The following is a 12,340-nucleotide window of genomic DNA, read 5'->3' on the forward strand; positions in this document are numbered from 1 at the left end:
TTAAAAATATTCAGAGGAAGTGTCCACAAGAGAATTACTCAATGTGATGTAAAAGATAATTTAACAAACACTCCATATAATAATGTAGCTGGTGGCTTGGGTACTGAAGTGTGAAGAAGCACTAAAATTGGGTTGTTAAAAGTCCAAAAGCTTGATGAGATGATTCACAATTGGCATTTGAACTAATGAGAAAATTGTGGAAAGGCAACATTATCAACTTGAAATGAATTCACTTTTCTTTCTAAGATACTATCAAAGTACAGTCTAACTAATGACAAAATAGCTCATATGTGGTCTGGAAAAGTGACTTGGCAAAAATATTAGGCAAGATGTCTTCCATAAAACATATATACATACAGGATCACATTCAGTTCACCTATAACATAATCTCGTAATAAGTCTCATATGATGATCTAAAAAAAATCTGCCGTGAGATTAAGAACTTAGACCGGGAAGAGTCTCATATATGGCTCATCTCTCTAAATAGCCTAGTTTCTCTTGAAAATCACTGGACCATATTTTTCTTAGAAGGTATAACTGATCATATATGTTAGTACTCTATCTCTTTCTCTCCGTTCACCTTCAATTTTTTCCCCCATGCTGCTTTTATTTGATTCAGAAGTGGTGGTTTGCATAAGGATTTAGGGAAAAGATTATCCAGTATTATTGTTCTTCAGGTCATGCCCTGAGTAATCCTCAAAGTCATTGTAAGAACAAGATAAATATACAACATAAGGAGAAAGCCAGACTTTTATATATGGGGTGATGTGTGTGTGTGTGTGTGTGTAAAGGAGGTCACAGGGTCTTATATATATGTGCATAAATTCAAAGAATCAATGTCATAAAACCACCTACTGAGTCTACAATGTCATTTACTTCCCTGTATTCCTTTTGAACATATTACCTTTGTGTGAACAGATGTAGATGACACTTTTGGTAAAACACACACACACACACACACACACACACACACACACACAATAGATAAACACTTGCATGGTCACAGAAATGTTCAAGTCAACCTAATTTTATCCGCTAGTATTCGACTGCCTACTTTGTGTGCCCAATAAAGAGTTTATCATTAAGTCATTCAGAAGCATTCATCTACTCCAGTTTTTTTCCTGGACTAATTACTACCAAATTCTGTTTTAAAATCTATTCTGAATTTATTCTGTGATATTAGAAACCACTGAGCTGTATAATTCCAATAGGTGAATTGTATGATATATGAATTATTTATCAATAAAGGTGTTATTTAAAAATCTATTCTGTAAACATTACAGCCACTATTTATTGAGTATTTTTCATATACTAAGTGCTTTGCATAGGTTGGGTCTTCTAATGTGACAGTTATAACCAATTTGTGGGTCAAGTTTATAACTCCAGTTTCACGGACAAAGAAATCAAGGTTTAGAAACATTAAATAACTTGCCTAAGGATACATAGCTAATAAGTGATGGATTTAGGATTCCACCTGAGTGTGTTTGACCTCTAAGTCCTTATCTCTTTCATATCACCAGAGGCTGCTTCTGGGCCTGTCTGCCTACCTAACAGAAATAAACTGGACCTGATGATTTTTTCAAGTTGCTTGGAGCTTAAATTTATGATCTTCTAAACATATCCTCCAATTCCATAGATGGTTCTGGCTTTCTCTTTATAGCTAAGGGTCTGAAGGAAGAATGATAACTTAGAAAAGTCTGGGATTTCCCTGGTTCTGGGAGATAGATTCCAACCCACTCTTCAAAAAGGGGATATTAAGTCCTACAGTAACACTTAATAACTATTTTTCACTTAAGCCTCACAAATGTCAATGCAGAAACATATATTTTTAATTGTATTTATTTATTTATCATGTATTTATTTATTTTTGAGAGAGAGAGAGAGAGAGAAAGAATGAGTAGGGGTAGGGGCAGAAGGAGAGGGAGAAAGAGGCTCCCCAGGAGCCAGATGCAGGGCTCAATCCCAGGACGCCGGGATCATAACCTGAGCCCAAGGCAGACGCTTAACTGACTGAGCCACCCAGGCAACCCAGAAATATTTCTGACTGAATTACCTCCTTAGAACTTGCCATAAGTGTAGGTTTTGCTGTTGTTGTTTTTTCCCCCCTGAATATTGCTTTTCTCACCAGCTTGATTCATCTGGAAAATTATCTATAGCTAGATATACACATTATTTTTTTTCAGCTAGGAATTCAGGGATGCCTAAAAGATGGCATCTGATGCAAGGTTTGACTAGATAATGGTGCAAGGACTTCTCAACACTGAGATACTATTGTGGACACATAGTAAGGACCCCTCATAGTTCCCCATCACCAAGTCAAAGTACCAAGCCTTCCTGTCCAATTACAAAAGGGGGAGGAAAGTTCAGGGAACTCAAAGGCTTCAAGTCAAATATCTGATTGCCACTGGGGATGGTAGCAACAATAAAAGACATAGGAAATTAAAGTTACTTTCAAACTTTACTTTCAAATTTAAGATATTTTCAAATCCACTGCTGCTGCTACTGCACTAATCCAAGGCAAACATTCCCTCTCACTGAAGCTACTGTCACAGCTTCCTACCTGAACTCACTATTATTTCTCTTGGTCCCTACAGACCATTCTTCCCATGTCATTAACCGTAGTTTGGGCATATTTCTGAATATCTAATAGAAACAAGTTCAAAGCAGCATTCTCAATTTTTTTAAGTAAATTATACCCTCAATGTGGGTTTTGAACTCACAACCCTGAGATCAAGAGTCATATGCTCCATGGACTGAACAAACCAGGCGCCCTCAGTGCTCTTGATTTTCATCTCCATCCTTCCCCAGTCTTCCCCGTTGCAGATAATGCCACTACTGTATAATTGCTGATACCACAAATCTGGGTATCATAGATTATCACTCAACATTAATCCATTAGTAAGTCAAGGAGATTTCACTCCAAAATATATCTAGAATGCAACCATTTCTCTCCACCTCCACCACTATCATCCTAAACTGGATCACTGGCATCTGTCGTCTGAACCTCCATGATAATAACCTCCTAACTGGTCTCATTGTTCCATTTGTACCACTCCCCACAATCTGTACTAGTGATATTTTTTAAGCTTACATCATTGTCTTCTCATGAAGTACATGCTATGCTCCACTCACATTAATATCCCTGCTGTTCTTAGAACTAGCTTCATTTGTGCTTTAGGGACTTATAATCATCTTCTACCTGACTGGCATGTTCATCTCTCAACTCTTGGCATTATTAGCTCCCTTTAATCTATCTGATCTCTGTTCATATATCATCTTCTCAAAGATTTCCTTGATTATTTAGCATTCTCTGCCATTGATAATTTCCTTTGAAGTACATGTCACTTATCACTATTAAACATTCACATTTACTTGTGTGATAATTTGATCACCCTCCCCTCACCTCCACACGTACTAGAATGTAACTGCCATGAATCTCTAGTTCACCATTATATCCACAGTTTTTTATCCCAGGGCCTAGAACATGGTAGGTCTTTAATAAGCATTTTTTTTTTTTTTTTTTTTTTTTTTTAAATTTTTTATTTATGTTCAGCGTAACAGTATTCATTGTTTTTTCACCACACCCAGTGCTCCATGCAATCTGTGCCCTCCCTAATACCCACCACCTGGTTCCCCCACCCTCCCACCCCGCCCCTTCAAAACCCTCAGGTTGTTTTTCAGAGTCCATAGTCTCTCATGGTTCACCTCCCCTTCCAATTTCCCTCAACTCCCTTCTCCTCTCCATCTACCCTTGTCCTCTATATTATTTGATATGCTCCACCAATAAGTGAAACCATATGATACTTGACTTTCTCTGTTTGACTTATTTCACTCAGCATAATCTCTTCCAGTCCTGTCCATGTTGCTACAAAAGTTGGGTATTCGTCCTTTCTGATGGAGGCATAATACTCCATAGTGTATATGGACCACATCTTCCTTATCCATTCATCCGTTGAAGGGCATCTTGGTTCTTTCCACAGTTTGGCGACCGTGGCCATTGCTGCTATAAACATTGGGGTACAGATGGCCCTTCTTTTCACTACATCTGTATCTTTGGGGTAAATACCCAGCAGTGCAATTGCAGGGTCATAGGGAAGCTCTATTTTTAATTTCCTGAGGAATCTCCACACTGTTCTCCAAAGTGGCTGCACCAGTTTGCATTCCCACCAACAGTGTAAGAGGGTTCCCCTTTCTCCACATCCTCTCCAACACACGTTGTTTCCTGTCTTGCTAATTTTGGCCATTCTAACTGGTGTAAGGTGGTATCTCAATGTGGTTTTGATTTGAATCTCCCTGATGGCTAGTGATGATGAACATTTTTTCATGTGTCTGGTAGCCATTTGTATGTCTTCATTGGAGAAGTGTCTGTTCATATCTTCTGCCCATTTTTTAATATGATTATCTGTTTTGTGTGTGTTGAGTTTGAGGAGTTCTTTATAGATCCTGGATATCAACCTTTTATCTGTACTGTCATTTGCAAATATCTTCTCCCATTCCGTGGGTTGCCTCTTTGTTTTGATGACTGTTTCTTTTGCTGTGCAGAAGCTTTTTATCTTGATGAAGTCCCAGAAGTTCATCTTTGCCTTTATTTCCTTCACCTTTGGAGACATATCTTGAAAGAAGTTGCTATGGCTGATATCAAAGAGGTTACTCCCTATGTTCTCCTCGAGGATTCTGATGGATTCCTGTCTCACGTTGAGGTCTTTTATCCATTTCGAGTTTATCTTTGTGTACGGTGTAAGAGAATGGTCAAGTTTCATTCTTCTACATATAGCTGTCCAGTTTTCCCAGCACCATTTATTGAAGAGACTGTCTTTTTTCCACTGGATATTTTTTCCTGTTTTGTCAAAGATTATTTGACCATAGAGTTGAGGGTCCATATCTGGGCTCTCTACTCTGTTCCACTGGTCCATGTGTCTGTTTTTATGCCAGTACCATGCTGTCTTGGTGATCACAGCTTTGTAGTAAAGCTTGAAATCAGGTAACGTGATGCCACCAGTTTTATTTTTGTTTTTCAACATTTCCTTAGCAATTCGGGGTCTCTTCTGATTCCATACAAATTTTAGTATTATTTGCTCCAGCTCTTTGAAAAATACTGGTGGAATTTTGATTGGAATGGCATTAAAAGTATAGATTGCTCTGGGCAGTATAGACATTTTAACGATGTTTATTCTTCCCATCCAAGAGCATGGAATGGTCTTCCATCTTTTTGTGTCTTCTTCAATTTCTTTTAGGAGTGTTCTGTAGTTCCTCGAGTACAGATCTTTAACCTCTTTGGTTAGGTTTATTCCGAGGTATCTTATGGTTTTTGGTGCTATAGTAAATGGAATCGATTCTCTAATTTGCCTTTCTGAATTTTCATTGTTAGTGTATAAGAAAGCCACTGATTTCTGGACATTGACTTTGTATCCTGCTACATTACTGAATTGCTGTATGAGTTCTAGTAGTTTGGAGGTGGAGTCTTTTGGGTTTTCCATATAAAGAATCATGTCATCTGCGAAGAGAGAGAGTTTGACTTCTTCCTTGCCAATTTGGATACCTTTTATTTCTCTTTGTTGTCTGATTGCTGTTGCTAGGACTTCTAATACTATGTTGAACAAGAGTGGTGAGAGTGGGCATCCTTGTCGTGTTCCTGATCTCAATGGGAAGGCTGCAAGCTTTTTCCCATTGAGGATGATATTTGCTGTGGGTTTTTCATAGATAGATTTGATGAAGTTCAGGAATGTTCCCTCTATCCCTATACTTTGAAGCGTTTTAATCAGGAACGGATGCTGGATTTTGTCAAAAGCTTTTTCTGCATCAATGGAGAGGATCATGTGGTTCTTCTCTCTTCTCTTATTGATTTGTTCTATCACATTGATTGATTTGCGAATGTTGAACCATCCTTGTAACCCAGGGATGAATCCTACCTGGTCATGGTGGATAATCCTTTTAATGTGCTGTTGGATCCTGTTTGCTAGGATCTTGTTGAGAATCTTAGCATCCATATTCATCAGTGATATCGGTCTGAAATTCTCCTTTTTGGTAGGGTCTTTGCCTGGTTTGGGGATCAGGGTGATGGTGGCTTCATAAAAAGAGTCTGGAAGTTTTCCTTCTGCTTCAATTTTTTGAAACAGCTTCAGGAGAATAGGTATTATTTCTTCTTTGAAAGTTTGATAGAATTCCCCAGGGAATCCGTCAGGTCCTGGGCTCTTGTTTTTTGGGAGGTTTTTGATCACTGCTTCAATCTCGTTACTAGATATCGGTCTATTCAGGTTGTCAATTTCTTCCTGGTTCAATTTTGGGAGTTTATAGTTTTCCAGGAATGCATCCATTTCATCTAGGTTGCTTAGCTTATTGGCATATAACTGTTGATAATAGCTTCTGATGATTGTTTCTACTTCCTTGGTGTTAGTTGTGATCTCTCCCTTTTCATTCATAATTTTATTAATTTGGGCTTTCTCTCTTTTCTTTTGGATTAGTGTGGCCAATGGTTTATCGATCTTATTGATTCTTTCAAAAAACCAGCTTCTAGTTTCGTTGATACGTTCTACTGTATCTCTGGTTTCTACCTCGTTGATCTCTGCTCTAATCTTGATTATTTCCCTTCTTACGTGTGGAGTTGGTTTGATTTGTTGTTGATTCTCCAGTTCTTTAAGGTGTAGAGACAGCTGGTGTATTCTGGATTTTTCAATTTTTTTGAGGGAGGCTTGGATGGCTATGAATTTCCCCCTTAGGACCGCCTTTGCTGTATCCCATAGGTTTTGGAGTGAAGTGTCTTCGTTCTCATTGGTTTCCATAAATTGTTTAAGTTCTTCTTTGATCTCCTGGTTGATCCAAGCATTCTTAAGCAAGGTGGTCTTTAGCTTCCAGGTATTTGAGTTCCTTCTGAACTTTTCCTTGTGATTGAGCTCCAGTTTCAAAGCATTGTGATCTGAGAATATGCAGGGAATCATCTCAGTCTTTTGGTATCGGTTGAGCCCTGATTTGTGACCCAGTATGTGGTCTATTCTGGAGAAGGTTCCATGTGCACTTGAGAAGAATGAGTATTCTGTTGTTTTAGGGTGGAATGTTCTGTATATATCTATGAGGTCCATCTGGTCCAATGTGTCATTCAATGCTCTTATTTCTTTATTGATTTTCTGCTTCGATGATCTGTCTATTTCTGAGAGAGGCGTGTTAAGATCTCCTACTATTAATGTATTCATATCAATATGACTCTTTATCTTGATTAATAGTTTTCTTATGTAATTGGCTGCTCCCATATTGGGGGCATAGATATTTACAATTGTTAGATCATCTTGGTGGATAGTCCCTTTAAGAATGATGTAGTGTCCTTCTGTATCCCTGACTACCGTCTTTAGTTTAAAATCTAATTTATCTGATATGAGAATCGCTACCCCGGCCTTCTTTTGAGGCCCATTGGCGTGAAAGATGCTTCTCCATCCCTTCACTTTCAGTCTAGGTGTATCTTTAGGTTCAAAATGGGTCTCTTGTAGACAACATATGGATGGGTCCTGTCGTTTTATCCAATCTGCAACCCTGTGTCGTTTTATGGGTGCATTTAGGCCATTCACATTGAGAGTGATTATTGAGAGATACGTTTTTATTGACATTGTGTTATCTTTGAAGTCTTTCTTTCTGTCGATTGTCTCTATATTTCTGTTCAATGCTATTCTTAGGATTTTTCCTCTTTTATAGAACCCCCCTTAATATTTCCTGCAGTGTCGGCTTGGTGGTTGCATAGTCTTTCAAGCCTTGCCGGTCTTGGAAACTCTTTATCTCTCCATCCATTTTGAATGTCAGTCTTGCTGGATAAAGTATTCTTGGCTGCATGTTCTTCTCATTTAGTGCCCTGAATATATCTTGCCAGCCCTTTCTGGCTTGCCAGGTCTCTGTGGACAGGTCTGACGTTATTCTGATGGGCTTTCCTCTGTATGTAAGGAGGTTCTTTGTCCTAGCGGCTTTCAAGAGATTGTATCTACAATTATGATTCCTCAATTTTACTATGAGGTGCCTGGATGTTTTTTTTGAATTTATAATCTTGGGGGGGGACCTTTCTACTTCTAGTACATGAACACTTGTTCCATTCGCAAGGTTGGGAAAATTTTCATGAAAAATTTGTTCCACTATATCTTCTAGACTTCTTTCTTTCTCCTCCCCTTCAGGGATTCCAATAATTCTGACGTTGGAACGTTTCATGGCATCATTTATTTCCCTGATTCTGTTTTCGTGGCTTCTAAGCTGTTTGTTCCAGGCTTCCTCCTGATCCTTTCTCTCTATTTGTTTGTCCTCCAGATCACTAATTCTATCTTCTGTCTCAGTTACCCTAGCTTTTAGAGAATTTAGATTAGATTGGAACTCATTGAGAGCGTTGTGAACCTCATCCCTGGTGGCCTTCAGCTCTGCCCTAACATTATGAACCTCCTCTCTGGTCGCTTTCAATTCTGCCCTAATCAATTCTGTTTGGTCATCCATAGCTTTCTCCAACCTAGCTATTGCCTGGATAATTGTTAGCCTGAATTCTCTTTCTGACATATTGTCTATGTTGATAGCCGTTAGCTCTGTTGCAGAAGGCCCATCCTCTGTATTTTTCTTCTGTTGGGGATTCCTCCTCCTAGTCATTTTGGTGAGAGATGACTGGACAGATGTAGCTGGGTGTATTGACCGTGGTGCAGTCAAGGTGCACCCTGGAACGCTTCTGAGCACTCAGGATTCCCCACCCAAATGAGAGAAAAAAGAAAAGAAAAAGAAAAAAGAGGGAGAGAGAGAGACAGGAAAAAAAGGGAAGATAAAAGTGAAGGTTCAGCCCAAATGGGCCCCAGGGTAAGGTTTATGACGTATACAAACAAAAACAGACAAACAAAAAGACTGATAAAAGTATATGACGAGAGAAAATATATATATATATAAGCAAAAAAAAGGAGGAGCCTCGTCAAGAAGAACCCCAAGTATAAGATTTATATACTATCCAGACAAACATAAATACACAGAGACACTGGCTGAAGAAAAAGATGGGAGCATGGTTATAGATTCTCGGTGTGGGCGAGGAAGGTTATTTTGATTCTTCCTGGATGTATCTTGATATCTTTGTTAAAGGACTCAACTTTCCTAAGAAAAAGGGGGATTAAAAATTGGTTCACCTATAGGGGTAGCATTGCTTGGAGAAAGGGGGTTACCTTGAAGTTTAACTCTATATGACTATTAGAAAATAAAAATAAAAAAGGAATAAACTGGACTAAACTAAATTAAAAAATTTTTTAAAAATTAAGAAAATAGAAAAGCAAAAGAAAAACACATGTGTATGTATCAAAAAAATTCAGGTTAGAAGTTTATCATGGAATTTGATGTACTGGACATCTCACTGTGATGGTAAATAGGTTAAAAAATTATCTATATAAAAAAAGAAAAAAAAATGAACCAGAATAGTGGGAAAGAATTAAAAATAAAAGTTGTATCTATGAAGTAGTGGTGGTTGTTCTCTTGTAGTTTTTTTTTTTTTTTTTTCCTGATTTGTTTTCTGGGGGAGGGGGCTGCCACGTGGGTTTTCAGTCAATGATGTTCCCTGAGTTAAGTCCTCCCGACCCCCTCAAGGGGGTGGGCTCTGAGAAAAACGTTTTTTTCAGGTTTTTGTTCTCTGGAGGTTTTTATGTTTGTTCACTTCTTTTCTCTCGCCTTGACAGCTTTTGATGGTTTTGGGAGGTTTAGAGGAAAGAAAACTGCACCCCAACCTCCCTCTCAGAGAGAAGCCTCAGTCTGCTCCCCTGCAGGTGCTGCAGCCGCTGGGCCGCTGGCAGAGCAGGTTCTGAGTCGCGGTCCCTGGGGACGCAGGATCTCCTGCTTGTACGCAAAACCAAGGCAGCTGTGGCTGTCTGGGCAGCTCCAGACCGCCAGAGAGGTTCCAAGCAGCAATCGCACACTGAGATTTTCCCGCTGGCTGGGGCTGAGAGCTCAGGGCTTGCGCGCACCTCTCCCAGGGGATTTTTTGGGGCGCGGCGCCTCCAGCTCTATCGGCTCTATCGCCGCGTGGGTCTATCACCGCGTGGGTCCCAGAACACCAGGCTGGGCGTTCGTGCACCTCTCTCAGGGGAGGTTGAGGCACGCACGCATCTCCAGTAAGGTGCGCGTTCTGCCGTCGGGTGTGGCTCCCAGTCCCTCACGGGAGCCGGACTCCACCCGTTCTCGGGCGCACTGGCGGCTCCGGGACAAAGACCAGGTTTCTCCGCCGCACTCTCCGGCTCAGCGCCAGGGGATGCTGCCCTGGGTCTGGGGACTTAAGCCCCTATCCCTATCCGCCCCGATTCCCACAATTTCCCCGCGCGAGTCTTTGCTCTTTTGAGTGCTTTCAACAAGACTCCAAGTTAATGCTGGTCCCCAGATGCCGGGCACTCTCGTATTGGGGTATTATTTTCCAGTCGGTCGCCTCTGGTGGCTCCCTCCCCCTTTTGTTTATCTTCCGATATCAGTCCGACGTTCCCACTCCACTTTACCTGCCCACTGGCGTCTTCTGGCCCCCGTAGAGATCCAGACGTGTATAATTCTGATCTCAGGCTGATTTCATGGGTGATCGGAGTTCTTTGGTAGGTAATCAGCTCACTTTAGGGTGCAGGTTGAAAAGGCGCCTCCTCCTACTTCCCCGCCATCTTGTCTCCCTCTTTAATAAGCATTTTTTGAAGTAAATACATTGCCTGTATGTTCATTCTACCGTAGGAAAAATGTACCATGGGAAATGGAAGGTCGAGACAAGTAATCTCTGTGAAATCATCCATCTGTGCTTCTAGGACTCTCCTCCAGGAGGACACATCTTACTCATCAACTTCCTTTAGTGCCAGTAATCTTTTGGGCCTGCTAGACTCTGTTACTTTGAGGTAACTCAAGCTGAGGATACACAACTAAATCTTTATGAGAAGATATGATTAAAATATATCTAATTAATCTTTTTATGACAGATTTATTTATATCCAATTCCCTTATTCTTCTCAGCCACAGCGACTCTCAGCAAGAACAAAAGCTCAAGAAAAAATAGTTCTAAACACAGACATAGCTGAGGATATAGACCTGATTCTATACAAGATTCTATACAAGATTCACTGCCCTGGAATACAGGGCAGTGAATTCCTTGGTGATCGTTAAGTAATGAATCAAGTCTGGCCACTGTTTACCCAAATTCTGGAGACAACAACAGAATTTGGTAATTTAGAAAGGAAGGTCTATCTGTATCACAAAAGTGCCCCAAGTCCAGACTATTTTAAAATGTATATTTTGTCACTTTTAGGGTCTACAGTAACTTGATTAGATAAATTTTTTGATAGATAGCAATTATTTATAACTCCTCAAACATGATTGGTATTTGAATGAAGTGAGCAGGAGCCAGATCTCAGTGTGACTTGTATGCCATACTAAGTTTATACCCTTTCTGAAAATTATAGACCATCACTGAAGGATTTTTAGTAGAGAAATGATGAGATCAAACTTTAGATCATGTTTTATATAAAGCTCAGTTTGGGAACAGTGAGAAGAGTGCATTGGAGAGGAGAGAACAAATAGCAGTGTTTATAATTAGGAGGCTACTCTCATATTCTTGTGAGAAAAATGATTACTACCTAAAACTGTGCTATTAGGAATGGAGGAGAGGGGATAGATTTAGGTGATATTTAGGATGTAAAAATAACTGAAACCCCATGTAAGAAGTTTGGATGTGAGGTATGAGAAAAGGGGAAAAGTCAAAAGTCCTTTGTAGGTTTCTTATTTGGGGGAGTAGATGGATGGCAGGGCCATTTCTCCACACTTGTAGGCCACAGGAGGAGGAGTAAGTTCAGATAAAAAGATCCTTTGGGATATATGGAAACTGATGCTTGTGAAATATAACAGAGAAAAAAGTGACATTCTGTTTGAATTGAATTACAGTTCTTCCCTTCTAACTTTCCCCTGTGGAATTACAGAATTAAAGTCTCCTACCAGGCCAGACACTGAGCAGGTGCTCCAATAGAGTTGTTGATTTGATTTGCATATACCATACCTCAGGCCACCCGCCACAGCCACCTAGGCAGGAAGATTGGGAAGGAAGGGGCTATTCATCCAGCCTAACAGAGCAGAGCTGGAGTGTGCACGTTATCCCTGCTGTCAGCGAAATTCCTGGAGCTGCTCAGCAGATGCCTGGAGAGAAGGTGGGCCTATACCATTTGCAGAGGCGGCTTGGTTGTCATGACTGCGTGTTTTGCTGTGACAGAGCTGCCTCTCCCCAACTCCCTCCCTTGTTTCCTTCTCTGGAACGGCGCGACGGCCAAGACACATCTGTGGCCCTAAAAGAAAAATGAGTTGAGTAAAGATGAAGGAACTAGCTATTTCTTCACTGGAAATT

This window comes from Martes martes (genome assembly GCF_963455335.1).
Source record: "Martes martes genome assembly, chromosome: X".
Lineage (NCBI taxonomy): Eukaryota > Metazoa > Chordata > Mammalia > Carnivora > Mustelidae > Martes > Martes martes.